The sequence below is a fragment of the Pseudophryne corroboree genome, unplaced genomic scaffold (assembly GCF_028390025.1).
Source record: "Pseudophryne corroboree isolate aPseCor3 unplaced genomic scaffold, aPseCor3.hap2 scaffold_507, whole genome shotgun sequence".
In the NCBI taxonomy this organism is placed as follows: domain Eukaryota; kingdom Metazoa; phylum Chordata; class Amphibia; order Anura; family Myobatrachidae; genus Pseudophryne; species Pseudophryne corroboree.
In genome coordinates this window covers 224,721-251,741 of record NW_026970112.1, presented here as the reverse complement: position 1 = coordinate 251,741, position 27,021 = coordinate 224,721, and the positions used below count along the sequence as shown (strand labels likewise).

Sequence of the window (27,021 nt, the reverse complement as noted above, 5' to 3'; positions counted from 1 at the left end):
GCATTTGGTTTGTTGTTTGGGGGTGCTTCAGTATTAGGCAGCCTTCTGCCCTACCATGTTCATCTGAAAATATGTGTTCTCCCTGCAGTTGTTGTCCCCAGATGAGAGTTCCCTTGTGCTGCCTCAGTTGAATCTCCTTTACATGACAGAGATGTGCCTGAGCAGCAGCCCTCCCCAGCCCTATCCCAAGTCATACTTATTTTGCATAGGAGATACCATGGTCATGAAGATTGTTCTCCCAGGGTGAGGTTCATTCATTGCATTCTGGGTATGCTGACCCCTGTGATTTCCACAAATGTGGGGAACTCGACTGCATTATTTGTGGTAGTGGGGGACTGTGTTTGTTCTTTCCTCTGGTCAGCTCTGGTAAAAGTCAGATTTCTTTGTCTCAGATCTTCCTCTAGCCTTGTTCTTCTATCGAGAGTTTCCTTGTGCTGCCTCAGTTGGATCTACTTCACTTGACAGGGGGGTGCCCGAGCAGCGACCCTCCCCAGCTCTAGCCCAACTCCTACTTACCTGCCAGGTGAGATACTATGATCATGAAGGTGCTTCTCCCAGGGCAAGGCTCACCCATTGCACTCTGGGTGTGCTACTCCTGCGGTTTCCCCAAATGTTGGACACTTGACTGCATAATTTGTGTTTCACCTGGTCGGCTCTCGTATAATTCAGATCTCTTTGTCTCAGGTCACTCTCCAGCCTAATTTGCAGTCTGTTTCCACTTCTCTTTTCTTGAGTTGCTCCCTTCTATGCCCTTGCGCACTATCCTGACTTCTCCCGTCTGCTTACTTTGTGCCTTCCAACGCACAATGCAAACTACAGGTAGTGCTGCAGGGCCCACACCCTTTTACTTGCCTTACAGAGCAGCTCTGGAGCTGTTACAGTGCCCAGCTGCTGCAAGAAATCAGCTTAAATGCTTCAGGGGCTGAGGCATAGCCATCATGAGCCCCACACCGAAGGAGGGTGGAGGTGTTTAATGCGAACTAGGGGTCATCCAAGCACCGCATAAGGCCGCCATGCCCTGCATGCCAATTTTCTCTTTTCATATGCAGACGAGGGTTGAAGCCAACTTTGACCCACTGCTTGGATGACATCACCATATGCAAATCCATCTGCTGCAGGCCTTCCCCCAGGAATGCTTGCACTAGTTGTTGCATTTGGTTTGTTGTTTGGGGGTGCTTTAGTATTAGGCAGCCTTCTGCCCTCCCATGTTCATCTGAAAATATGTGTACCTCCTGCAGTTGTTGTCCCCAGATGAGAGTTCCCTTGTGCTGCCTCAGTTGAATCTCCTTTACTTGACAGAGATGTGCCTGAGCAGCGGCCCTCCCCAGCCCTATCCCAAATCATACTTATTTTGCATAGGAGATACCATGGTCATGAAGATTGTTCTCCCAGGGTGAGGTTCATTCATTGCATTCTGGGTATGCTGACCCCTGTTATTTCCCCAAATGTGGTAAACTTGACAGCATTATTTGTGGTAGTGGGGGACTGTGTTTGTGCTTTCCTCTGGTCAGCTCTGGTAAAAGTCAGATTTCTTTGTCTCAGATCTTCCTCTAGCCTTGTTCTTCTTTCGAGAGTTCCCTTGTGCTGCCTCAGTTGGATCTCCTTCACTTGACAGGGGGGTGCCCGAGCAGCGACCCTCCCCAGCTCTAGCCCAACTCCTTCTTACCTGCTAGGTAAGATACTATGATCATGAAGGTGCTTCTCCCAGGGCAAGGCTCACCAATTGCACTCTGGGTGTGCTGCTCCTGCGATTTCCCCAAATGTGGGAAACTTGACTGCATAATTTGTGTTTCCCCTGGTCGGCTCTCGTATAATTCAGATCTCTTTGTCTCATGTCTCTCTCCAGCCTAGTTTGCTGTCTGTTTACACTTCTTTTTTCTTGAGCCGCTCCCTTCTATGCCCTTGCGCACTATCCTGACTTCTCCCGTCTGCTTAATTTGTGCCTTCCAACGCACAATGCGAACTACAGGTAGTGCTGCAGGGCCCACGCCCTTTTACTTGCCTTACAGAGCAGCTCTGGAGCTGTTACAGTGCCTAGCTGCTGCAAGAAATCAGCTTGAATGCTTCAGGGGCTGGGGCATAGCCAACATGAGCCCCACACCGAAGGAGGGTGGAGGTGTTTAATGCGAACTAGGGGTCATCCAATTGCCGCAAAAGGCCGCCATGCCCTGCACGCCCCTTTTCTCTTTTCATATGCAGACGAGGGTTGAAGCCAACTTTGACCCACTGCTTGGATGACATCACCATATGCAAATCCATCTGCTGCAGCCTTCCCCCAGGAATGCTTGCACTAGTTGTTGCATTTGGTTTGTTGTTTGGGGGTGCTTCAGTATTAGGCAGCCTTCTGCCCTCCCATGTTCATCTGAAAATATGTGTTCTCCCTGCAGTTGTTGTCCCCAGATGAGAGTTCCCTTGTGCTGCCTCAGTTGAATCTCCTTTACTTGACAGAGATGTGCCTGAGCAGCGGCCCTCCCCAGCCCTATCCCAAATCATACTTATTTTGCATAGGCGATATCATGGTCATGAAGATTGTTCTCTCAGGGTGAGGTTCATTCATTGCATTCTGGGTATGCTGACCCCTGTGATTTCCCTAAATGTGGGAAACTCGACTGCATTATTTGTGGTAGTGGGGGACTGTGTTTGTTCTTTCCTCTGGTCAGCTCTGGTAAAAGTCAGATTTCTTTTTTTCAGATTTTCCTCTAGCCTTGTTCTTCTTTCGAGAGTTCCCTTGTGCTGCTTCAGTTGGATCTCCTTCACTTGACAGGGGGGTGCCCGAGCAGCGACCCTCCCCAGCTCTAGCCCAACTCCTACTTACCTGCCAGGTGAGATACTATGATCATGAAGTTGCTTCTCCCTGGGCAAGGATCACCCATTGCACTCTGGGTGTGCTGCCCCTGTGATTTCCCCAAATGTGGGAAACTTGACTGCGTAATTTGTGTTTCCCCTGGTCGGCTCTCATATAATTCAGATCTCTTTGTCTCAGGTCTCTCTCCAGCCTAGTTTGCTGTCTGTTTCCACTTCTTTTTTCTTGAGCCCCTCCCTTCTATACCCTTGTGCACTATCCTGACTTCTCCTCCCGTCTGCTTACTTTGTGCCTTACAATGCACAATGCAAACTACAGGTAGTGCTGCAGGGCCCACACCCTTTTACTTGCCTTACAGAGCAGCTCTGGAGCTGTTACAGTGCCCAGCTGCTGCAAGAAATCAGCTTGAATGCTTCAGGGGCTGGGGCATGGCCAACATGAGCCCCACATAGAAGGAGGGTGGAGGTATTTAATGCGAACTAGGGGTCATCCAAGCGCTGCAAAAGGCCGCCATGCCCTGCATACCCCTTTTCTCTTTTCATATGCAGATGAGGGTTCCAGCCAACTTTGGCCCACTGCTTGGATGACATCACCGTATGCAAATCCGTCTTCTGCAGACCTTCCCCCAGGAATGCTTGTACTAGTTGTTGCATTTGGTTTGTTGTTTGGGGGTGCTTCAGTATTAGGCAGCCTTCTGCCCTCCCATGTTCATCTGAAAATATGTGTTCTCCCTGCAGTTGTTGTCCCCAGATGAGAGTTCCCTTGTGCTGCCTCAGTTGAATCTCCTTTACTTGACAGAGATGTGCCTGAGCAGCGGCCCTCCCCAGCCCTATCCCAAATCATACTTATTTTGCATAGGAGATACCATGGTCATGAAGATTGTTCTCCCAGGGTGAGGTTCATTCATTGCATTCTGGGTATGCTGACCCCTGTGATTTCCCCAAATGTGGGAAACTTGACTGCATTATTTGTGGTAGTGAGTGACTGTGTTTGTGCTTTCCTCTGGTCAGCTCTGGTAAAAGTCAGATTTCTTTGTCTCAGATCTTCCTCTAGCCTTGTTCTTCTTTCGAGAGTTTCCTTGTGCTGCCTCAGTTGGATCTCCTTCACTTGACAGGGGGGTACCCAAGCAGCGACCCTCCCCAGCTCTAGCCCAACTCCTACTTACCTGCCAGGTGAGATACTGTGATCATGAAGGTGCTTCTCCCAGGGCAAGGCTCACCCATTGCACTCTGGGTGTGCTGCTCCTGCGATTTCCCCAAATGTGGGAAACTTGACTGCAGAATTTGTGTTTCCCCTGGTCGGCTCTCGTATAATTCAGATCTCTTTGTCTCAGGTCTCTCTCCAGCCTAGTTTGCTGTCTGTTTCCACTTCTCTTTTCTTGAGCCGCTCCCTTCTATGCCCTTGCGCACTATCCTGTCTTCTCCCGTCTGCTTACTTTTTGCCTTCCAACGCACAATGCGAACTACAGGTAGTGCTGCAGGTCCCACACCCTTTTATTTGCCTTACAGAGCAGCTCTGGAGCTGTTACAGTGCCAACTGCTGCAAGAAATCAGCTTGAATGCTTCAGGGGCTGGGGCATAGCCAACATGAGCCCCACACCGAAGGAGGGTGGAGGTGTTTAATGCGAGCTAGAGGTCATCCAAGCGCAGCAAAAGGCTGCCATGCCCTGCACGCCCCTTTTCTCTTTTCATATGCAGACGAGGGTTGAAGCCAACTTTGACCCACTGCTTGGATGACATCACCATATGCAAATCCATCTGCTGCAGGCCTTCCCCCAGGAATGCTTGCACTAGTTGTTGCATTTTGTTTGTTGTTTGGGGGTGCTTCAGTATTAGGTAGCCTTCTGCCCTCCCATGTTCATCTGAAAATATGTGTTCTCCCTGCAGTTGTTGTCCCCAGATGAGAGTTCCCTTGTGCTGCCTCAGTTGAATCTCCTTTACTTGACAGAGATGTGCCTGAGCAGCGGCCCTCCCCAACCCTATCCCAAATCATACTTATTTTGCATAGGAGATACCATGGTCATGAAGATTGTTCTCCCAGGGTGAGGTTCATTCATTGCATTCTGGGTATGCTGACCCCTGTGATTTCCACAAATGTGGGAAACTCGACTGCATTATTTGTGGTAGTGGGGGACTGTGTTTGTGCTTTCCTCTGGTCAGCTCTGGTAAAAGTCAGATTTCTTTGTCTCAGATTTTCCTCTAGCCTTGTTCTTCTTTCGAGAGTTCCCTTGTGCTGCCTCAGTTGGATCTCCTTCACTTGACAGGGGGCTGCCCGAGCAGCGACCCTCCCCAGCTCTAGCACATGTAAGTTTGTTTTTATTTTACTACATTGTGGTTTGTGGCTCTATACCATGTAATGCATGTCTTTTAACAGTAGTCAAGTCTTCCAATGTGCTTGTTAGTGAAACCCAATACATAGTGTCAAAGTCAGAAAAATGTCTCAATGCACGTTGCCATATTTGCACCGCACACTGGTCCGCGCTGCGTGTGCGTACGCTCTCCCGTGGAAGCGCATACCCGCAATAGCGTGCACACGCAGGCGCGGTATGCGTATTTACGGTAGAGTTTATGTGGTCGTAGCGTGCGACTCATTCGTTACATATTTTCACAATTAATGTAGTTTATAGATCATGGTCCCATTGATAGATTCTGAAAGTTTGGTTAAAATACAATGTCCCAGAGCTGAGGAATCCCTCTTTGTATCGTACGAAGGGTCTAACAGGAATCATACAGCAGTGTTTGGTACCCATCGGAAGAGTATTTAATTAGCAATATTCCGGTGTTGGTTTGGAGCGTATTAATCGCTCGTGCGAATAGTTATGGACATAAGAAGTTTATGTCCATTTCTATTATTTACACATACTCAGGTATGCGGCGGGAAACCCAGTTTCCCACCCACCTGAGCTGTTGGAAATCGTCACAGCCCACCTGTATGAATCACCCTATGACCTTTTGTTATGATGCAGGGCCGAATTCCTTCGGCCAATGGACAATGGGATTGTAGGACCAGGAGATTGCATTGTGTGTGGGGCATAAATAGGCAGGCCGACCACATCCAGCTCTCACTCTCTCATCAACGGTTATCTGCTGATAGCCGGGAGCTGGATATCGAGGCGCAGGCGATCATACCCTTTGTGCGTAAGTTTCTCTCCGTAATCATTGTCTTTCTGTGAGCCAATTTCTCTCCATCTCTCTCTCTCTCTCTCTCTCTCTCTCTCTCTCTCCTCTTTTCTCTTATATCTCTCATAGTATTATAGTATTGTACTGTATTGCATTTAGGTCAGTGTAGTATTGTCTTTTTGTATTTATTGTTTAGTTCTGTGGTTAGGAAGTCTCTGTTATATTGTAGTGTATCATTTGTACTGTTATCCCCTTTTTACAAGTATATTAGATATAATACAGTTAATAGGCTTTGGAACCTAAACCAGTATCAGTGTATTTTCTATAGTGTTAAGTGTTCACTTGAGCGTCGGTGACGCTCAAGCAGCTTTGTAGTTAGTCAGGTTACACAAGGTTGCATTTACACCCTGTACTCACATTAAGGTATTCAGTGTATTTCATTGGTATAAGGTTTTAACATAAAGGTATAGTGTTGTGAGCGTCTGCATCGCTGGTGACCTCCTCGTGGTCTCGAGCGTACGCTACGCTACAGCGAATCATTCCCCTAGACATAGCCAATAACGTGTCCTGTGATCACTGGGCCGTGAGCGAACGTGACGCTTGAGCGTCTCGCCTACGGCTGAGCGATCGCTACGCCAATAGCGTACCATTACGGTACTTCTTAAGTAAACAGCGTACAGTGTTCTTAGCTTCATAAAGGGTTGTTTATACGACAAGGAATTTAGCATTGTCAATTGGGGGCCTCGTCCTATACTTCTCACATCTGCACTAGGTAGATCAGCAGACATTATCCCCCAGCAAAGGGTGGGAGATTGTCTCATAGTGCTGGCGGGATAAGCGTCTGCTTCGCTTAGATAAAGAGTGCTGAAGGAACCCGGTAACCGGAAGTAAGAACAAAACGCTTGTGTCTTTTAAAACTGTTTATTTTTCTTTTGTCTTGCGTACGCACGCATATATCTGCATTTCTGTTTCATTTTCGTATATCACTATTCCTGTTTGCCAATTTTATAGTTGATAGAAAGTGCTAAAAAGAGATTTGCTGTTATTTCATAGTAGAGGTAATAGTTAAAGTATAGAACAAACACACGGTTTGTCTGAGATACAAGGCAGTCAGTGTGGATTGCGGTAGATGATCAGGGATCATTTACATTGATAAAAATATATTGTGTTACGGTGGATCTTTATATTGCGTACACGTGTCGCTAACAAAGACTAGCGTACGCAATCCAAAGGCAGACGCACGCAGCGTTCATTACGCAACGTAGCGTCCGGTTACGCCCACGTAGCTCAAGTTGTGATAAAGTGAAGTAACGCAAAGGCGATAATTAACGCACAGCGGTAGATAACGCGACGCGGTAAATAACGCAAATCTATTTTTGGAAAAATCTGAAATTTAGTTTAACAGATCCTGCTCCTAATTGGTAACACTTTTGGCCTAAAGACAATTTCTGCGCAGAAATAGATATAGAAACAAAAGTGTACATGTGTTGAGTGAGTGTGTTTTGTATACAAAAGTTTATATAACTTTAAGGTGGAACCAAAAGGAAAGCCGGGTACTCGTCAAGGGACATACGTGTAAGTGACATATACGGTGGCTAGGGAGGCATCCCTGGTTAAATAATATTTGAGCATTAGAGTATAGCGGACCATAAGGTAACAAGACCAGGAGGTCATAAGGAACAAGACCAGGAGGTCATAAGGTAACAAGACCAGGAGGTCATAAGGAACAAGACCAGGAGGTCGTAAGGTAAAAGGTCCGCTATAAAAGTCCAGTGGCACAACGCCTGGGGTGTTGGTGCAGAACCCATATAGGCCATAAGCTCTTGCTGAAGGAATCGCGGCCGGAAACATCGATTCCATTGGTCTTTCAGTACATGACAAGTAGTGCTCGTGTACTGAACGATTGGACCGCACGTAATTGTGTGCAGTAGTTAGTAATCTGACCTAATACCATTAGAGTAAAGTGGTCACAAACGCTATTTGTACATTCTGACGTGATTTGTGTAATTTTTTTATTTTTGGAAGGGAAGTTCGCTGGTCACTCAGGAACTATCTAACAACCCCACCTTTACTGGAAAGAGTAAGTGTCCTGCGGGTAACCCTCATATGTTCCAGTAAACTGAAGGTTCCATAGGGGCCCTGTATCGAGTACGCCAGCACCACGTCGGTGTGATCAGGTCGTATTGGTCGAGGTGGGCGAGTGAGTGGGGTACTCGGTAAACCGCCACCGCCGGCCTACTGTGGAGTAATTTGGTTGTCTGTAAAGGCTTGCTGAAAACCTTGATACAGAGATCCAAGGAGGACTAAGCAACACCTGCAGACTATGGGGGCCAGTTGCTCAGGTAGGGGGCGATCAACCCTGGTTCAAGTTGATTCTGTGAACCGACCAGTTGGGTCGGCACGATATGTAATGTGTGAAAAATACGGTAGTCACACAGAGGTTTTATGTGATGAATGGGAGAGAATGACTGTACAAGACAGGGACAAATTCCCAAGAATAGGTAGCTTCAGTCCAGAAGTGTTACAAAATTTAAGGAGGAGGATATGTCTCGTAAAATCAGCAAAGAGACGAATTCAGCATCATGATTGTTTACAGTTATGGCACCAGGAAGGTGAGATACAGAGAGGGTTGGCTCTGGCGGCAGGATCTGGGGCAGTCAGGAAGCTGATTGCCACAGCTCCTCCCCCACCATACATTGCAGGAGAGAAGTTGATTGCGGAGAGAAACGCACTGGGTTGTAAAACACAAACTCTTAGTAACACTGTAAATGTTAATGATGTTAACCAAATAACTCATGCAAGTATTAACCCGTGCAAGTTGTACCCTGTTGTGAACCTTCCTCAGGAGTGTGATCAAGAAGACGATTCAGCAACAATTTCAGCTCTCTCTCTTGCGGCCACCATAGCAGAGACCACAGTAGGCACAGCGACACCCACGAGATTAGTGAAAGCCCCTAGCGGAGGGATAGGTGAGGTCGTGTCAACGGGTAAGTACGGCACCATGCACTACACTGAAACAATTGTACCACAACAAGCAGTAGAATCTACACAGGAAGAGGCTGTTAGAATTGCTCCTGTAAGGGTAATAGCAGTTCCCAATGGAAAAACAGATGTGTCTGGAGCCACTCCCATAAGGAACATTGCCATGTACACTCCATTTTCCAGAATGGAATTAAGAACAATAGTGTCCGAATTTCCTGACCCCAGGAAGGATTTAGTTGCTAGCCAAAAATACATCAGGGATTTAGGTAACACTGTAGAACCCAACAACAAGGATTGGCAGATACTGCTAAGAGCTTGTTTACCTTCCAATGTTGATGCAACTCAATTTTTAGCTGATTGTGCATTGGATAAAGATGTACCGCTTACAGACGTGTACAACAAGGATAATGTAAAAAGGATAAATTTACAGCTAAAAGAGTATTTCCCAGCCGTTGTTAAATGGAATAAAATATTTTCCATTAAGCAAAAGGAGTCCGAAACGGCAACAGAATATTTTCACCGGGCACTATTAGAAATGGCAAAGTACACTGGTATAGAAGACATTAAGACCAACCCAAACCATCGAGAAGTAGCAGTATCTGTACTGATGGATGGTTTGAAAGAAACATTAAAAGCTAGGGTACAGACCACGCAGCCATGTTGGCGAGGTCTGTCAGTGTCCACCTTGAGAGAGGCTGCTATTGATCACGACAGAAATATCACTAGGCACAGGGAGTCGCAAAGTGATAAGTTGATGTCCGTAAGTATACAGGCGCTGACCACAAGGCAGCCTGCGTATGTACCACCAAATCCTGTGGGTAAGGCAAGTGTAATAACATGTTTTTCTTGTAACAGACCGGGACACTATGCACGAGAATGTAGAACAAAGAATGTACAAAGATCTTTTCAACCCCCTAGACAACAACACAACACACGACATTGGGAGCAGGGTCCACAGAGGCGGAGTTTTGAGCCACATACAGGGGAAACAAAAAGATATCCCCCGAACAGAGATTGGCATGCCTCTGGTAGTTCCCAGCTAACTCCCCCACAAGTAGTTGCTGCCAATGGGATTCAGGGAGGTCAGCATACCCAATAGGGGTGTGGCCATACCTGTAATCTGCAGCCAGTTAAGTTGATTGCCAGTCTTGGAAGCGAACCAGAGATTGCAATCAATGTAGCTGGTAAAACTTTAAACTTTCTTGTAGACACAGGGGCGGCCAAGTCAGTGATAAATTCGACAGTGGGCATGAGAACCACTGGTAGGACAATTCCAGCCATGGGAGTAACAGGAGTAGTCCAGCACTACCCTGTTAGCAAACCAGCCGAGATTACAATAGGGCCTTTGCATACCAAGCATTCCTTTTTGCTGGCTGCATCTGCACCAACTAATCTCCTGGGTAGAGACTTACTATGTAAAATGGGTTGCGTCATTTATTGTACTCCTGAAGGTGTATTCTTGGACATCCCTGAGAATCACGCTCAGGAAGTACGAGACATGTTAGACTCCCCATCAAAATTAATGTCACATTCCATTATGACAAATAGGAATCCATCCCAAGTAGAAGAGATGACATCTCAGATACCAGAGTCGCTTTGGACAAAAGATGGACAGGACACTGGGTTAATGGCAAATGTAGCTCCAGTAGTTGTGCAAGTAAAAGATGGTAGGATAGCTCCAAAAATCCCACAGTATCCTCTGAAGCCAGAGGTGGAGTTAGGAGTTTTTCCCGTAATAGAGCGCTTGCTACAACAGGGCATTCTAGTAAGAACGTCCAGCACAGCAAATAGTCCCATCTTCCCTGTTAAAAAGAGTGGGGGGAGGGGTTACAGGCTAGTGCAGGATCTAAGGGGGATTAACAAAATAGTTGAGAGTCAGTTCCCCGTAGTGCCTAATCCAGCTGTCATCCTAATGCAAATTCCTCCCACTGCCAAATTTTTCACTGTTATTGACCTCTGCTCCGCTTTCTTTTCGGTACCTCTGCACCCTGACAGCCAATATTTGTTTGCATTCACATACAGAGGAGTCCAATACACGTGGACTCGGTTACCCCAAGGTTTCATAGATAGTCCAAGTATATTTTCTCAGGCTTTGCATGATTGTTTACAGTCTTTCCAACCGGAAAGTGGATCAGTGTTGATACAGTACGTGGATGATCTACTACTGTGTTCTGATTCATTGGAGGCATCCCTGAAGGATACGAAACAGCTCCTGTTTCATCTTTCAGATACAGGTCACAAGGTCTCCAAAGACAAGTTGCAATTATGCCAAGCTAAGGTAAAATACTTGGGACACTGTCTAACACAAGGACTGAGACACCTGACCGCTGATAGAATCCAAGCCATTAGAGACATGACACTGCCACAAACCCAGCAACAGATCAGGACGTTTTTAGGAATGTGTGGGTATTGCCGTAATTGGATCCCAGGGTTTTCCATATTGGCGCTACCTTTGCAGGAAATGGTCTCCTCAAACAAACCTGATCGGATTTCGCATACAGACGAATCCGAAACAGCATTTGAGAGACTCAAACAGTGCCTAACGCAGGCACCAGCACTAGGTATGCCAGACTATGGGAAACCCTTTGAACTATACGGAACAGAAAGTGCTGGGTGCGCAGCAGGTGTACTAACACAAAAACACGGTGATGCCAGCAGGCCAATTGCATACTACAGCGCTCAGCTAGACACGGTAGCGCGATCCCTCCCCACATGCTTGCGTAGCGTTGCGGCGATAGCATTGCTAGTGACAAAAAGCGAAGATGTCGTGCTAGGCCACAACCTCACAATCCATACACCGCATGCGGTATCTGCCTTATTGAATTCTGCCCAAACCAGACACGTCTCATCAGCAAGGTTTACAAGATGGGAATTGGCATTAATGGCCCCCGTAAACATCACCATAAGGAGATGCAGTGCATTAAACCCTGCGACATTTCTCCCAGGTGTGCCTGGTCAGGCACAAAGGGTGGGAGGTGAGAGTGATGGGGAAGGAGGATTTAATGCAAAGGAAGATGCACATGATTGTATGGAATATTTGACCCAAAATTTTACCGCAAGGCCTGACATCAGTGACAATCCACTAGAAGATGCAGAACTCACGTTCTACACGGACGGTAGTTGTCACAGACAGTCAGACTCGGGAGACTTGTGTACTGGATACGCAGTCGTAGATGACCAAGACACCATAGAAGCGGAACCACTAGGCCCACCTCACTCAGCCCAGGTTGCTGAACTGGTCGCCCTAACCAGAGCATGTGAATTGGCTAAGGGTAAGTCTGCCAATATCTACACCGATTCTAGATACGCGTTCGGGGTAGTACATGATTTCGGAGCGCTATGGCGTCTCAGAAATTTCATGACGGCAGCTGGTACACCGATAGCGCATGCAGCTCACATAAAAAGGCTTCTAACAGCGATACAGGAACCCGACAGAGTGGCTGTTATCAAATGTAAAGCACATACATATAGTCAAGACCCAGTATCCCTTGGTAACAGCCGAGCAGATGAAGCCGCAAAGCTTGCAGCTGCTACCCCCACACGGACAGACACCACACAGTTGATGGTATTTAATACCATCAACACACAGAAGTTGTGTGAGATGCAGAATTTGTGTTCCACACAGGAAAGAGCAGTCTGGAAGGCAAAGGGATATGGCCAGGAGTCCTCAGGGCTCTGGACGGATGGACATGGTAAACCAGTGGCCCCCAGGGCATACCTTCCATGTCTGGCTGAAGCAGCTCACGGGCTGACTCATCTAGGCAAGGAGGGGATGTGCAAATTGGTAAGAGCATACTGGTGCGCCCCAGGATTCTCCTCTCATGCGGGTAAAAGAGCAATGTCATGCCTTACCTGTCTGAGAAAGAATATTGGAAAGGCAATACCTACAGAACCATCCCATATCCCACCTGCCGGCGGCCCTTTCCAAGTAATACAAATTGACTTCATTCAATTACCCCCATGTAGAAATTTGAAATATGTACTTGTTTGTATAGATGTTTTCTCGAATTGGGTCGAAGCTTTTCCAGCAGCTACAAATACCGCTATGTTTACAGCTAAGAAAATTGTGCAGGAATTTGTATGTAGATATGGTATCCCTAGAATCATTGAAAGTGATAGGGGTACCCATTTTACCGGTGATGTCTTTCAAGGAATGTGTAAATTGATGGGAATTGATAGCAAGCTGCACACTCCGTACCGTCCACAGGCGAGTGTGAAGGTCGAAAGAGTGAACAGCACTATTAAAAATAAATTGAGTAAAGTAATGGCAGAGACAGGATTGGCGTGGCCAGAAGCTTTACCCATTGTTTTGTATAGCATCAGAACCACTCCCAGGTCCCCTCTTAATCTGTCTCCTTTTGAAATTCTGTTTGGTCGACAACCGCATGTCATGATTAACCCTCAGGATGATTTGAAATGTAACAATGAAGTAACTGTAAAATACTTGATTAACATGAGTAAGCAGTTGAGGAATCAAAATGATAATCTGAAGTTGGTGATTCCTGATTTACCAGATAGTAATTGTCATGACATTGAACCTGGGGATTATGTAATGATACGAAATTTTCTACGCTCAGGTTGTCTTATTGATAGATGGGAAGGACCATACCAGGTCTTATTGACTAGCACCACAGCATTGAAGGTTGCTGAGAGAGAGACTTGGGTCCATTCATCCCACTGCAAGAAGGTTGCTGATCCAGAGAAGTCCCGTGATAAGGAACAGACGGTAGAGGTTGTATCACTAGAGTGTCTGTTCCAGGAGGACTGAGGCGGCACCTGAGCCTTGAAGATCGAAAGCAGCTGTCGACTCCCCTCTCCCTTTTATTGTTTTCTCCACTCCCCATCCCCTCTCCCTTAAAATTTCTTTTTTCCCCCTTCTCATTCTTCTCTATTTCCTCCTCAAAGATGGACTTGCCCCAAGAGACTGTGATCCGGATTTTGATGTTAACCATGATGTTGACCAGAGCAGTCTGTTCCGGCGAGAGTACCATAGAGGTCGAGAGAGGTTCTGGAATGGGTTCCGATTATGATGATGGAGGCGTAGTTTTCCAAGATCAACCAAACCAACAAGCAAAGGCGAGTATCAGAAAACGATCCGATAGAAGAAATTGTGATGGATTGTTAGCTGAAGAAAATTGTATCTGTAGGCTCTGTGATAATCTGGTTGAAGATGGATGCATAAAGAAATGCCAATCTAGTTTTAATATCCATATGGACCGGCATCCATTGAGTGACTATCACTCCTTAGTGGGTAACGTGTTAAACCAAACAGATTGTTGGGTATGCTCTCAAGTACCTCAGGGTCACAGCAAATCAGGGCTAGTACCATTTCCTTTAACGTTAGGGGAGGTACTTGAGCTAAGTGGTGGGAGACCGGTGGACCGGAGGTTTAACATCTCCAGCCCTCCTAGTTTGAAGCTCCACCAATACCATGTGGATAGGTCCCTCATATGTTTTAACATCTCCAATCCCAGAAAACCGGGAAATTGGGAAGTGTCATGGAGCAACCTTACCATGACCTTTTCACATAGAGCAGATAGAATGCCTACAGATACAGAGCTCGTACGCCACATAGCCAGTAGAGGAAAATCTTTTCGGTATCGATATACCTTAGGAAATAGGATTACTAGAGTTGGAGAGGTATCACCAGGATACTGTGCACATATCGTACAAACCGATACGTGCATTAGGCAGATGGAAGAATTAGGGTCAGGAGATTTCACCTGGAAGGTTTGTAACATGGTCATGTCCTTCTCCGTCCCATATGTTCTCCCCGATGATGCATATTTCATATGCGGGAGAAAGGCGTACAAGTGGCTTGCCCCAAACTCTGAAGGATTGTGTTATATTGGAAAAGTATTGCCTGAAGTGATGACTGTTACACATGACAAAATGAAGGACATACACCGTGGTGCCCAAGCTCCTTATACTCACACTCATTACGAGCACCGAGTTAAAAGACAACTGTCAGAAAGGTTAGAGCATCCGGCCTCTGATCTTATCCATGAATCCACCGGGATTCAGGTTCTGGTAGCGTTAGATTTCACTCGCACCGCTCGAGGTGTGATGAATTATAGATACATTTCCGCACTCGCCAATTTGTTAGATAATATCACTGAAATGTATGATGACACGTTTAGATACACTGGAAGAGAACTTCAAGCTTACAAAACAGAACTAGTTCAGCATAGGATGGTTCTTAATTATCTTACAGCAGTAACAGGCGGATATTGTGTTACATTGGCAACACAGTACGGCATAAAGTGTTGCACGTATATCACAAATAGAACCGAGGATCCGGTAGAGGTCATAGACCAAAAGATGGACGATATTCTGCAATTAAAGTGGGAATTTCGTCGAAAACACAATCTCACCCTTGCTGCTGTAGGTAATGAGCTGACTGGTTGGGTGTCATGGTTGAACCCGCGAAATTGGTTCTCCGGTTTAGGAGACTGGGCTCAAGGAGTCATAATGGATGTTGGAAAGTTTCTACTATGTATCTTGGGTGTCGTTATATCGATTGGATTGATATTTAGATGCGGGCAGGCTTTAATGAGGTGCAAACAAAGTACAAAAGTGATGAGCTTGAGGAGCGAGGAAACCGTAATTAACCTGGATTTGATTTATGACCCAATGATAGAAACCAGAATGTGATGAAAATGCGATTATACGGTCCGTTTCTTTCACCTGTTTTTCTGCTTTTCTCCAAGATACAAAGACCCCCTTGGACGAGGAAGCTGACGAGACGAGATGTATACAGACAACGGATTGACCAAAGAAGAAGATTTGACAACTTTAAATATGGACACTTGATGAACTTTGCCATGGATCCCCAGTTTCCCTAGTACTTTTAAACTCACGCTAGCCCAACATTTTTTGTAAATCTGATGGCTCAGACAAAGCTATTTGCTCATGCCCAAGGAGCAATACAGCGCAAAGAAGACGACTCTCAACAGATACCGAAAACAACTTCGACGACAGATGTACATTTCCCTGACATAGAATATCATTGCATTTTTCGTAAGTGTTCTTTATCTTCATCTCTGCAACCCCCAGGTAACGACACACATAGACGATAGGGAATACAGGCACAGATAGCAGCAACCACATACCTCCCCCATTCATGTATCATCAACTAAAATGTGCATCCCCATTTTGTTACAACCACAGCCGAAATGAGCTCGGTAGAGTTTGACAGCCCATCCACAGACCTGTACCACAGGACAAGAAGGAATTCAAATGTATACTTCGCAATACCTCGAAGCTTGATTTACCACACGTACGGCACGATGATACATGACCCTCCAAACATGGACTCATACACACATGCTTCTACTTTCTCACTAGGTCATACCCTCTTCACACCTACTCCACTCTTCTCCCCTACCCAACCATGGAAATCAATTAACCCCTGACTTACATTTTTCTCCTTAAATGTTTTGTGGCAGTTATTATTGACTGCCAAAGGGTGGACTGTCAAAGTCAGAAAAATGTCTCAATGCACGTTGCCATATTTGCACCGCACACTGGTCCGCGCTGCGCGTGCGTACGCTCTCCCGTGGAAGCGCATACCCGCAATAGCGTGCACACGCAGGCGCGGTATGCGTATTTACGGTAGAGTTTATGTGGTCGTAGCGTGCGACTCATTCGTTACATATTTTCACAATTAATGTAGTTTATAGATCATGGTCCCATTGATAGATTCTGAAAGTTTGGTTAAAATACAATGTCCCAGAGCTGAGGAATCCCTCTTTGTATCGTACGAAGGGTCTAACAGGAATCATACAGCAGTGTTTGGTACCCATCGGAAGAGTATTTAATTAGCAATATTCCGGTGTTGGTTTGGAGCGTATTAATCGCTCGTGCGAATAGTTATGGACATAAGAAGTTTATGTCCATTTCTATTATTTACACATACTCAGGTATGCGGCGGGAAACCCAGTTTCCCACCCACCTGAGCTGTTGGAAATCGTCACAGCCCACCTGTATGAATCACCCTATGACCTTTTGTTATGATGCAGGGCCGAATTCCTTCGGCCAATGGACAATGGGATTGTAGGACCAGGAGATTGCATTGTGTGTGGGGCATAAATAGGCAGGCCGACCACATCCAGCTCTCACTCTCTCATCAACGGTTATCTGCTGATAGCCGGGAGCTGGATATCGAGGCGCAGGCGATCATACCCTTTGTGCATAAGTTTCTCTCCGTAATCATTGTCTTTCTGTGAGCCAATTTCTCTCCATCTCTCTCTCTCTCTCTCTCTCTCTCTCTCTCTCTCCTCTTTTCTCTTATATCTCTCATAGTATTATAGTATTGTACTGTATTGCATTTAGGTCAGTGTAGTATTGTCTTTTTGTATTTATTGTTTAGTTCTGTGGTTAGGAAGTCTCTGTTATATTGTAGTGTATCATTTGTACTGTTATCCCCTTTTTACAAGTATATTAGATATAATACAGTTAATAGGCTTTGGAACCTAAACCAGTATCAGTGTATTTTCTATAGTGTTAAGTGTTCACTTGAGCGTCGGTGACGCTCAAGCAGCTTTGTAGTTAGTCAGGTTACACAAGGTTGCATTTACACCCTGTACTCACATTAAGGTATTCAGTGTATTTCATTGGTATAAGGTTTTAACATAAAGGTATAGTGTTGTGAGCGTCTGCATCGCTGGTGACCTCCTCGTGGTCTCGAGCGTACGCTACGCTACAGCGAATCATTCCCCTAGACATAGCCAATAACGTGTCCTGTGATCACTGGGCCGTGAGCGAACGTGACGCTTGAGCGTCTCGCCTACGGCTGAGCGATCGCTACGCCAATAGCGTACCATTACGGTACTTCTTAAGTAAACAGCGTACAGTGTTCTTAGCTTCATAAAGGGTTGTTTATACGACAAGGAATTTAGCATTGTCAATAGCTTTATTTTATTTTGTTTCTTCAAATATTGAATGCATATGTCTTTTAACTTTTTTTTTCAATATATAAACATTTTTATTATAAGATTTTCAATGACACAAGTACATCCAAGTTGCAGATTATGGGTTGTGAAGGACAAATCAACCATATAAACAATTTAAGCAATTTAAATTGCATGCAGGTAGTAGAATATCAAACTCCTTGGATGAGAGTTGGTCGTAATAAACTAGGATAGAAAAGAATAAAGTAGAAAATAAGATTTTAAACCTACCGGTAAATCTTTTTCTCGTAGTCCGTAGAGGGTGCTGGGGACTCCGTAAGGACCATGGGGATAGACGGGCTCCGCAGGAGACATGGGCACTTTAAGAAAGACTTTAGTTCTGGGTGTGCACTGGCTCCTCCCTCTATGCGCCTCTATGCCACAGTTAGAGAAACTGTGCCCAGAGGAGACTGACAGTATGAGGAAAGGATTTTGTTAATCCAGGGCAAGATTCATACCAGCCACACCAATCACACCGTATAACTTGTGATAAACTACCCAGTTATGAGTACGAAAAAACAACATACTGTAGCATCAGTGCAGGACCGATGCAACTATAACATAACCCTTATTGAAGCAATAACTATATACAAGTATTGCAGAAGTAGTCCGCACTTGGGACGGGCGCCCAGCATCCTCTACGGACTACGAGAAAAAGATTTACCGGTAGGTTTAAAATCTTATTTTCTCTAACGTCCTAGAGGATGCTGGGGACTCCGTAAGGACCATGGGGATTATACCAAAGCTCCAAAACGGGCGGGAGAGTGCGGATGACTCTGCAGCACCGATTGAGCAAACATGAGTTCCTCCTCAGCCAGGGTATCAAACTTATAGTATTTTGAAAAGGTGTTTGAACCTGACCAAGTAGCAGCTCGACACAGCTGTAGTGCCGAGACCCCTCGGGCAGCCGCCCAAGAAGAGCCCACTTTCCTCGTGGAATGGGCCTAGACCGATTTCGGTAACTGCAATCCAGCCATAGAATGCGCTTGCTGAATCGTGTTACAAATCCAGCGAGCAATAGCCTGCTTTGAAGCAGGGGCACCAATCTTGTTGGTTGCATACAGGACAAACAGCGCTTCAGTTTTCCTGACTCTAGCCGTCCTGGCCACGTAAATTTTCAAAGCCCTGACCACATCAAGTAACTCGGAATCCTCCAAGTCACGCGTAGCAAAAGGCACCACAATAGATTGGTTCATATGAAAAGATGAGACCACTTTTGGTAGGAATTGAGGATGGGTCCGCAATTCCGCTCTATCCACATGGAACACCAAATATGGGCTTTTATGTGACAAAGCCGCTAATTCCGACACTCGCCTAGCCGAAGCCAAGGCTAATAACATGACCACCTTCCACGTGAGATATGTTAACTCCACCGTTTTAAGGCTGCTAAAAACTGCTAGCGAGCAATCAACTCAGAATGACCCCCATAGTGTATTGCAAGAAAATATCTGTAAATCCAATGGTACCGTAAGTGCGGTATATACTCGCACTTCTTTGCGGTGCGAGAACATCTCCCCTAAGTGAAGTCAGCCCTATGAATAGAGTTTGTGTGATCCCTGTGCAGCAGTCACAGAAAGGGTTCATCTCTGCAGTTTGTCACTCAAATTACATTGTTGCATTTTTTCTAGAAGTGGATCTGAGAGCTGTTACCCGCAGACCAGCTACAATAATTATCCTGGGATAGTGCGCAAGGGCATAGAAGGGAGCGGCTCAAGAAAAGAGAAGTGGAAACAGACAGCAAACTAGGCTGGAGAGAGACCTGAGACAAAGAGATCTGAATTATACGAGAGCCGACCAGGGGAAACACAAATTATGCAGTCAAGTTTCCCACATTTGGGGAAATCGCAGGAGCAGCACACCCAGAGTGCAATGGGTGAGCCTTGCCCTGGGAGAAGCACCTTCATGATAATAGTATCTCACCTGGCAGGTAAGTAGGAGTTGGGCTAGAGCTGGGGAGGGTCGCTGCTCGGGCACCCCCCTGTCAAGTGAAGGAGATCCAACTGAGGCAGCACATGGAAACTCTCGAAAGAAGAACAAGGCTAGAGGAAGATCTGAGACAAAGAAATCTGACTTTTACCAGAGCTGACCAGAGGAAAGCACAAACACAGTCACTCACTACCACAAATAATGCAGTCAAGTTTCCCACGTTTGGGGAAATCACAGGGGTCAGCATACCCAGAATGCAATGAATGAACCTCACCCTGGGAGAACAATCTTCATGACCATGGTATCTCCTATGCAAAATAAGTATGATTTGGGATAGGGCTGGGGAGGGCCGCTGCTCAGGCACATCTCTGTCAAGTAAAGGAGATTCAACTGAGGCAGCACAAGGGAACTCTCATCTGGGGACAACAACTGCAGGGAGAACACATATTTTCAGATGAACATGGGAGGGCAGAAGGCTGCCTAATACTGAAGCACCCCCAAACAACAAACCAAATGCAACAACTAGTACAAGCATTCCTGGGGGAAGGTCTGCAGAAGACGGATTTGCATACGGTGATGTCATCCAAGCAGTGGGCCAAAGTTGGCTGGAACCCTCATCTGCATATGAAAAGAGAAAAGGGGTATGCAGGGCATGGCGGCCTTTTGCGGCGCTTGGATGACCCCTAGTTCGCATTAAATACCCCCACCCTCCTTCTGTGTGGGGCTCATGTTGGCCATGCCCCAGCCCCTGAAGCATTCAAGCTGATTTCTTGCAGCAGCTGGGCACTGTAACAGCTCCAGAGCTGCTCTGTAAGGCAAGTAAAAGGGTGTGGGCCCTGCAGCACTACCTGTAGTTTGCATTGTGCATTGTAAGGCACAAAGTAAGCAGACGGGAGGAGAAGTCAGGATAGTGCACAAGGGTATAGAAGGGAGGGGCTCAAGAAAAAAGAAGTGGAAACAGACAGCAAACTAGGCTGGAGAGAGACCTGAGACAAAGAGATCTGAATTATATGAGAGCCGACCAGGGGAAACACAAATTACGCAGTCAAGTTTCCCACATTTGGGGAAATCACAGGGGCAGCACACCCAGAGTGCAATGGGTGATCCTTGCCCAGGGAGAAGCAACTTCATGATCATAGTATCTCACCTGGCAGGTAAGTAGGAGTTGGGCTAGAGCTGGGGAGGGTCGCTGCTCGGGCAGCCCCCTGTCAAGTGAAGGAGATCCAACTGAGGCAGCACAAGGGAACTCTCGAAAGAAGAACAAGGTTAGAGGAAAATCTGAGACAAAGAAATCTGACTTTTACCAGAGCTGACCAGAGGAAAGCAAAAACACAGTCCCCCACTATCACAAATAATGCAGTCGAGTTTCCCACATTTGTGGAAATCACAGGGGTCAGCATACCCAGAATGCAATGAATGAACCTCACCCTGGGAGAAAAATCTTCATGACCATGATATCTCCTATGCAAAATAAGTATGATTTGGGATAGGGCTGGGGAGGGCCGCTGCTCAGGCACATCTCTGTCAAGTAAAGGAGATTCAACTGAGGCAGCACAAGGGAACTCTCATCTGGGGACAACAACTGCAGGGAGAACACATATTTTCAGATGAACATGGGAGGGCAGAAGGCTACCTAATACTGAAGCACCCCAAAACAACAAACAAAATGCAACAACTAGTGCAGGCATTCCTGGGGGAAGGCCTGCAGCAGATGGATTTGCATATGGTGATGTCATCCAAGCAGTGGGTCAAAGTTGGCTTCAACCCTCGTCTGCATATGAAAAGAGAAAAGGGGCGTGCAGGGCATGGCAGCCTTTTGCGGCGCTTGGATGACCCCTAGCTCGCATTAAACACCTCCACCCTCCTTCAGTGTGGGGCTCATGTTGGCTATGCCCCAGCCCCTGAAGCATTCAAGCTGATTTCTTGCAGCAGCTGGGCACTGTAACAGCTCCACAGCTGCTCTGTAAGGCAAATAAAAGGGTGTGGGACCTGCAGCACTACCTGTAGTTCGCATTGTGCGTTGGAAGGCAAAAAGTAAGCAGACGGGAGAAGTCAGGATAGTGCGCAAGGGCATAGAAGGGAGCGGCTCAAGAAAAGAGAAGTGGAAACAGACAGCAAACTAGGCTGGAGAGAGACCTGAGACAAAGAGATCTGAATTATACGAGAGCCGACCAGGGGAAACACAAATTATGCAGTCAAGTTTCCCACATTTGGGGAAATCGCAGGAGCAGCACACCCAGAGTGCAATGGGTGAGCCTTGCCCTGGGAGAAGCACCTTCATGATCATAGTATCTTACCTGGCAGGTAAGTAGGAGTTGGGCTAGAGCTGGGGAGGGTCGCTGCTCGGGCACCCCCCTGTCAAGTGAAGGAGATCCAACTGAGGCAGCACAAGGAAACTCTCGAAAGAAGAACAAGGCTAGAGGAAGATCTGAGACAAAGAAATCTGACTTTTACCAGAGCTGACCAGAGGAAAGCACAAACACAGTCACTCACTACCACAAATAATGCAGTCAAGTTTCCCACATTTGGGGAAATCAGAGCCGACCAGGGGAAACACAAATTATGCAGTCAAGTTTCCCACATTTGGGGAAATCGCAGGAGCAGCACACCCAGAGTGCAATGGGTGAGACTTGCCCTGGGAGAAGCACCTTCATGATCATAGTATCTCACCTGGCAGGTAAGTAGGATTTGGGATAGAGCTGGGGAGGGTCGCTGCTCGGGCACCCCCCTGTCAAGTGAAGTAGATCCAACTGAGGCAGCACAAGGAAACTCTCGATAGAAGAACAAGGCTAGAGGAAGATCTGAGACAAATAAATCTGACTTTTACCAGAGCTGACCAGAGGAAAGAACAAACACAGTCCCCCACTACCACAAATAATGCAGTCGAGTTTCCCACATTTGGGGAAATCATAGGGGTCAGCATACCCAGAATGCAATGAATGAACCTCACCCTGGGAGAACAATCTTCATGACCATGGTATCTCCTATGCAAAATAAGTATGACTTGGGATAGGGCTGGGGAGGGCCGCTGCTCAGGCACATCTCTGTCAAGTAAAGGAGATTCAACTGAGGCAGCACAAGGGAACTCTCATCTGGGGACAACAACTGCAGGGAGAACACATATTTTCAGATGAACATGGGAGGGCAGAAGGCTGCCTAATACTGAAGCACCCCCAAACAACAAACCAAATGCAACAACTAGTGCAAGCATTCCTGGGGGAAGGCCTGCAGCAGATGGATTTGCATATGGTGATGTCATCCAAGCAGTGGGTCAAAGTTGGCTTCAACCCTCGTCTGCATATGAAAAGAGAAAAGGGGCGTGCAGGGCATGGCGGCCTTTTGCGGCGCTTGGATGACCCCTAGTTCGCATTAAACACCTCCACCCTCCTTCGGTGTGGGGCTATGCCCCAGCCCCTGAAGCATTCAAGCTGATTTCTTGCAGCAGCTGGGCACTGTAACAGCTCCAGAGCTGCTCTGTAAGGCAAGTAAAAGGGTGTGGGCCCTGCAGCACTACCTGTAGTTTGCATTGTGCGTTGGAAGGCACAAAGTAAGCAGACGGGAGAAGTCAGGATAGTGCGCAAGGGCATAGAAGGGAGCAACTCAAGAAAAGAGAAGTGGAAACAGACAGCAAACTAGGCTGGAGAGAGACCTGAGACAAAGAGATCTGAATTATACGAGAGCCGACCAGGGGAAACACAAATTGTGCAGTCAAGTGTCCAACATTTGGGGAAACCGCAGGAGCAGCACACCCAGAGTGCAATGGGTGAGCCTTGCCCTGGGAGAAGCACCTTCATGATCATAGTATCTCACCTGGCAGGTAAGTAGGAGTTGGGCTAGAGCTGGGGAGGGTCGCTGCTCGGGCACCCCCCTGTCAAGTGAAGGAGATCCAACTGAGGCAGCACATGGAAACTCTCGAAAGAAGAACAAGGCTAGAGGAAGATCTGAGACAAATAAATCTGACTTTTACCAGAGCTGACCAGAGGAAAGCACAAACACAGTCCCCCACTACCACAAATAATGCAGTCGAGTTTCCCACATTTGGGGAAATCACAGGGGTCAGCATACCCAGAATGCAATGAATGAACCTCACCCTGGGAGAACAATCTTCATGACCATGGTATCTCCTATGCAAAATAAGTATGATTTGGGATAGGGCTGGGGAGGGCCGCTGCTCAGGCACATCTCTGTCAAGAATTTATAAAGTCTATACATATATATAACCAAATGTCAATATATATATATAGAACCCAGCGCTCCTATCAAAACGTATCTATTTCACCAATTTGTTGCTTATTTAATCTTTATACATCTATTAATTTTCACCATATATTATAAAATGCTGCTCCCATAGGTAGTACTGTTCTACCAATAATAAACCAAATTTTAAAGATAATCACACTTGTTATCAAGGGAGCGCAAAAAATAAAATATACAAGCTCTTTATTTTTAAAAAATATATATAGACAGAAGAAACCCACATTCAATAAAATACAATGGAGTCAACATATATAGGCACCACTATCCATATCTAAATGTAATCAGGATCTATTTCATATTGCCCTTGATGACAACGGAATGTTTATTAAAGTGTCCAAAAAATCCTCCTGGATACAGCTGTTGTAATTTAATCGTTACTTTCCAATTGTAATTGATACATTAAATTCCTTCTTGTGGATGAACAGCAACAGTTGTAACCAACGCCTCTTATTAACTGCAGTTAAAGTTCATATGTAACTCACGTGAGTAATGAAAGAAAACAGGGGGAGAGCGCTGTGATGGTTGGTGAAACACAGCGGTATGCTACGACCCCCGTTAACCGTGGCTGGATCTTATTGGCACTCGCGGTCGGGATATTTCTCCCTGCCGTGGGGTAGAGACCTCCTTTTGCTCGGTCTCAAATTGCTTTTTCCCCTTCACCGCTGTCTTTACATCAGACGTCCGCCGTGATGTAGCTCGTTCATGAACGGGCTTATATCTCAGCAATCAGAGTGTCCGGTAATCACCTTACTTACGCGTTTCTCCGCTGTTATCCAAGAGCGGTTTCGTCAGAGGATACATCAGCAGCCTAGCAGGCTCTTTTTAAAATGCACCGGACCAATAGCATTACTAATTAGTTGATTGGATACATACATGTACTAATTGGATGCATACATGTAATGACTCACATATGGAACAACTTTCTAATTGCAATTGCACATATAAAGGCATTTCATAATATAAAAATAAGCAACATGGTGATTAAAAATAATAATAAAATAAGCAACAAGGTGGTTTAAAAAATAACAGAACATATATAATCTATATACAGATTAACCTATAATCTTTCAATCAATACCTCATATCTATAATCACATATACATAATTCAGAGACTCAGCACTAAGGATCCCCATTTACTTATATAAAACCTTTTAGGGTAACATAAATCCATGCCACTACTAAAGCAGTTCTTGTGGCGCAGGGGAAACATCACCTGCACTCTATGCAGCTAGTCCCATGTTCGAATCCAACCTGCTCAGCTTAACATCCATATTATTTATTTACTTTTAATGGGATCATTCTATCAATTCATTTTTACCTTTAATTTTTGTTAATATTATTTCTATATTTCATTATTTTAACCCCTGGAATAACTACATTGCTGTTTAAACAACAAAAAGAATTGAAGAAAAAATAAATATTAAACAGACAATTTAAGGATTCGAAGATTTAAATATTTAAAGATTTTAAAATTTAAAACAGGGAGGGGGGGGGGAGGGAGGGGGGCCTTTTGGGAGAAGGAGGGGAAAAAAATAAAAATAGAAAAATATATATATATAGAACCAAGAGAAAGTGTAAAAAGAGGATGGAGGAAGAAATCTGATGTTCATCATTACTAGTGGATTTTACTAAAGAACTTTAAAGGAACACACACAACAGGATTATACAGTTTCATCCTAAGAGGAAAGCTGTTTCCAAAATAGCTACTTCTAATAATTTTGTTTATTTATTAAACATACAATAAATGGATATTCAATAAATAATATATTAGGTAAATCAATAGAAAAAATCTTCAGAGACTGCCAATGTTGTTCAGTTCGATGCTCTCATTCAGACCATCAGGTGTAAGGGTACCCAAAGAAAAAATCCAAAATGCCTCCCTTGTCAAGTAAAGGAGATTCAACTGAGGCAGCACAAGGGAACTCTCATCTGGGGACAACAACTGCAGGGAGAACACATATTTTCAGATAAACATGGGAGGGCAGAAGGCTGCCTAATACTGAAGCACCCCCAAACAACAAACCAAATGCAACAACTAGTACAAGCATTCCTGGGGGAAGGCCTGCAGCAGATGGATTTGCATATGGTGATGTCATCCAAGCAGTGGGTCAAAGTTGGCTTCAACCCTCGTCTGCATATGAAAAGAGAAAAGGGGCGTGCAGGGCATGGCGGCCTTTTGCGGCGCTTGGATGACCCCTAGTTCGCATTAAACACCTCCACCCTACTTCGGTGTGGGGCTCATGTTGGCTATGCCCCAGCCCCTGAAGCATTCAAGCTTTGCATTGTACCTGGGTGATCCTTGTCCTGGGAGAAGCAACTTCATGATCATAGTATCTCACCTGGCAGGTAAGTAGGAGTTGGGCTAGAGCTGGGGAGGGTCGCTGCTCGGGCACCCCCCTGTCAAGTGAAGTAGATCCAACTGAGGCAGCACAAGGAAACTCTCGATAGAAGAACAAGGCTAGAGGAAGATCTGAGACAAATAAATCTGACTTTTACCAGAGCTGACCAGAGGAAAGAACAAACACAGTCCCCCACTACCACAAATAATGCAGTCGAGTTTCCCACATTTGTGGAAATCACAGGGGTCAGCATACCCAGAATGCAATCAATGAACCTCACCCTGGGAGAACAATCTTCATGACCATGGTATCTCCTATGCAAAATAAGTATGACTTGGGATAGGGCTGGGGAGGGCCGCTGCTCAGGCACATCTCTGTCATGTAAAGGAGATTCAACTGAGGCAGCACAAGGGAACTCTCATCTGGGGACAACAACTGCAGGGAGAACACATATTTTCAGATGAACATGGGAGGGCAGAAGGCTGCCTAATACTGAAGCACCCCCAAACAACAAACCAAATGCAACAACTAGTGCAAGCATTCCTGGGGGAAGGCCTGCAGCAGATGGATCCAATAACAGCTCCAGAGTTGCTCTACAAGACAAGTAAAAGGGTGTGAGCCCTGCAGCACCACCTGTACTTTG

At 45.8% G+C, this 27,021-nt stretch overlaps 16 non-coding genes and 3 pseudogenes across 16 annotated transcripts; 9 read left to right on the top strand and 10 right to left on the bottom strand.

Annotated features, from left to right (window-relative positions):
• Nucleotides 1-192: 192 nt before the first annotated feature.
• On the top strand, nucleotides 193-356 carry LOC135030891 (U1 spliceosomal RNA). The gene has a single exon (XR_010226819.1). It is a non-coding gene; the product is annotated as a U1 spliceosomal RNA (small nuclear RNA).
• Nucleotides 357-508: 152 nt separating this feature from the next.
• LOC135030910 (U1 spliceosomal RNA) lies at nucleotides 509-671 on the top strand. The gene has a single exon (XR_010226837.1). It is a non-coding gene; the product is annotated as a U1 spliceosomal RNA (small nuclear RNA).
• A 671-nt stretch (nucleotides 672-1,342) lies between these two features.
• Nucleotides 1,343-1,506, top strand: LOC135030893 (U1 spliceosomal RNA). The gene has a single exon (XR_010226821.1). It is a non-coding gene; the product is annotated as a U1 spliceosomal RNA (small nuclear RNA).
• A 152-nt stretch (nucleotides 1,507-1,658) lies between these two features.
• LOC135030884 (U1 spliceosomal RNA) lies at nucleotides 1,659-1,821 on the top strand. Its single transcript, XR_010226812.1, has one exon. It is a non-coding gene; the product is annotated as a U1 spliceosomal RNA (small nuclear RNA).
• A 670-nt stretch (nucleotides 1,822-2,491) lies between these two features.
• Nucleotides 2,492-2,655, top strand: LOC135030901 (U1 spliceosomal RNA). The gene has a single exon (XR_010226829.1). It is a non-coding gene; the product is annotated as a U1 spliceosomal RNA (small nuclear RNA).
• Nucleotides 2,656-2,807: 152 nt separating this feature from the next.
• Nucleotides 2,808-2,949, top strand: LOC135030882 (U1 spliceosomal RNA; annotated as a pseudogene).
• A 695-nt stretch (nucleotides 2,950-3,644) lies between these two features.
• Nucleotides 3,645-3,808, top strand: LOC135030896 (U1 spliceosomal RNA). The gene has a single exon (XR_010226824.1). It is a non-coding gene; the product is annotated as a U1 spliceosomal RNA (small nuclear RNA).
• A 152-nt stretch (nucleotides 3,809-3,960) lies between these two features.
• On the top strand, nucleotides 3,961-4,123 carry LOC135030906 (U1 spliceosomal RNA). The gene has a single exon (XR_010226833.1). It is a non-coding gene; the product is annotated as a U1 spliceosomal RNA (small nuclear RNA).
• Nucleotides 4,124-4,793: 670 nt separating this feature from the next.
• Nucleotides 4,794-4,957, top strand: LOC135030889 (U1 spliceosomal RNA). The gene has a single exon (XR_010226817.1). It is a non-coding gene; the product is annotated as a U1 spliceosomal RNA (small nuclear RNA).
• Nucleotides 4,958-19,627: 14,670 nt separating this feature from the next.
• LOC135030905 (U1 spliceosomal RNA) lies at nucleotides 19,628-19,790 on the bottom strand. Its single transcript, XR_010226832.1, has one exon. It is a non-coding gene; the product is annotated as a U1 spliceosomal RNA (small nuclear RNA).
• A 152-nt stretch (nucleotides 19,791-19,942) lies between these two features.
• LOC135030895 (U1 spliceosomal RNA) lies at nucleotides 19,943-20,106 on the bottom strand. The gene has a single exon (XR_010226823.1). It is a non-coding gene; the product is annotated as a U1 spliceosomal RNA (small nuclear RNA).
• Nucleotides 20,107-20,801: 695 nt separating this feature from the next.
• LOC135030912 (U1 spliceosomal RNA) lies at nucleotides 20,802-20,943 on the bottom strand (annotated as a pseudogene).
• Nucleotides 20,944-21,095: 152 nt separating this feature from the next.
• Nucleotides 21,096-21,259, bottom strand: LOC135030900 (U1 spliceosomal RNA). Its single transcript, XR_010226828.1, has one exon. It is a non-coding gene; the product is annotated as a U1 spliceosomal RNA (small nuclear RNA).
• A 671-nt stretch (nucleotides 21,260-21,930) lies between these two features.
• On the bottom strand, nucleotides 21,931-22,093 carry LOC135030907 (U1 spliceosomal RNA). The gene has a single exon (XR_010226834.1). It is a non-coding gene; the product is annotated as a U1 spliceosomal RNA (small nuclear RNA).
• Nucleotides 22,094-22,245: 152 nt separating this feature from the next.
• On the bottom strand, nucleotides 22,246-22,466 carry LOC135030904 (U1 spliceosomal RNA; annotated as a pseudogene).
• A 152-nt stretch (nucleotides 22,467-22,618) lies between these two features.
• LOC135030887 (U1 spliceosomal RNA) lies at nucleotides 22,619-22,782 on the bottom strand. Its single transcript, XR_010226815.1, has one exon. It is a non-coding gene; the product is annotated as a U1 spliceosomal RNA (small nuclear RNA).
• A 661-nt stretch (nucleotides 22,783-23,443) lies between these two features.
• LOC135030911 (U1 spliceosomal RNA) lies at nucleotides 23,444-23,606 on the bottom strand. The gene has a single exon (XR_010226838.1). It is a non-coding gene; the product is annotated as a U1 spliceosomal RNA (small nuclear RNA).
• A 152-nt stretch (nucleotides 23,607-23,758) lies between these two features.
• LOC135030886 (U1 spliceosomal RNA) lies at nucleotides 23,759-23,922 on the bottom strand. The gene has a single exon (XR_010226814.1). It is a non-coding gene; the product is annotated as a U1 spliceosomal RNA (small nuclear RNA).
• Nucleotides 23,923-26,545: 2,623 nt separating this feature from the next.
• On the bottom strand, nucleotides 26,546-26,709 carry LOC135030902 (U1 spliceosomal RNA). The gene has a single exon (XR_010226830.1). It is a non-coding gene; the product is annotated as a U1 spliceosomal RNA (small nuclear RNA).
• Nucleotides 26,710-27,021: the final 312 nt, after the last annotated feature.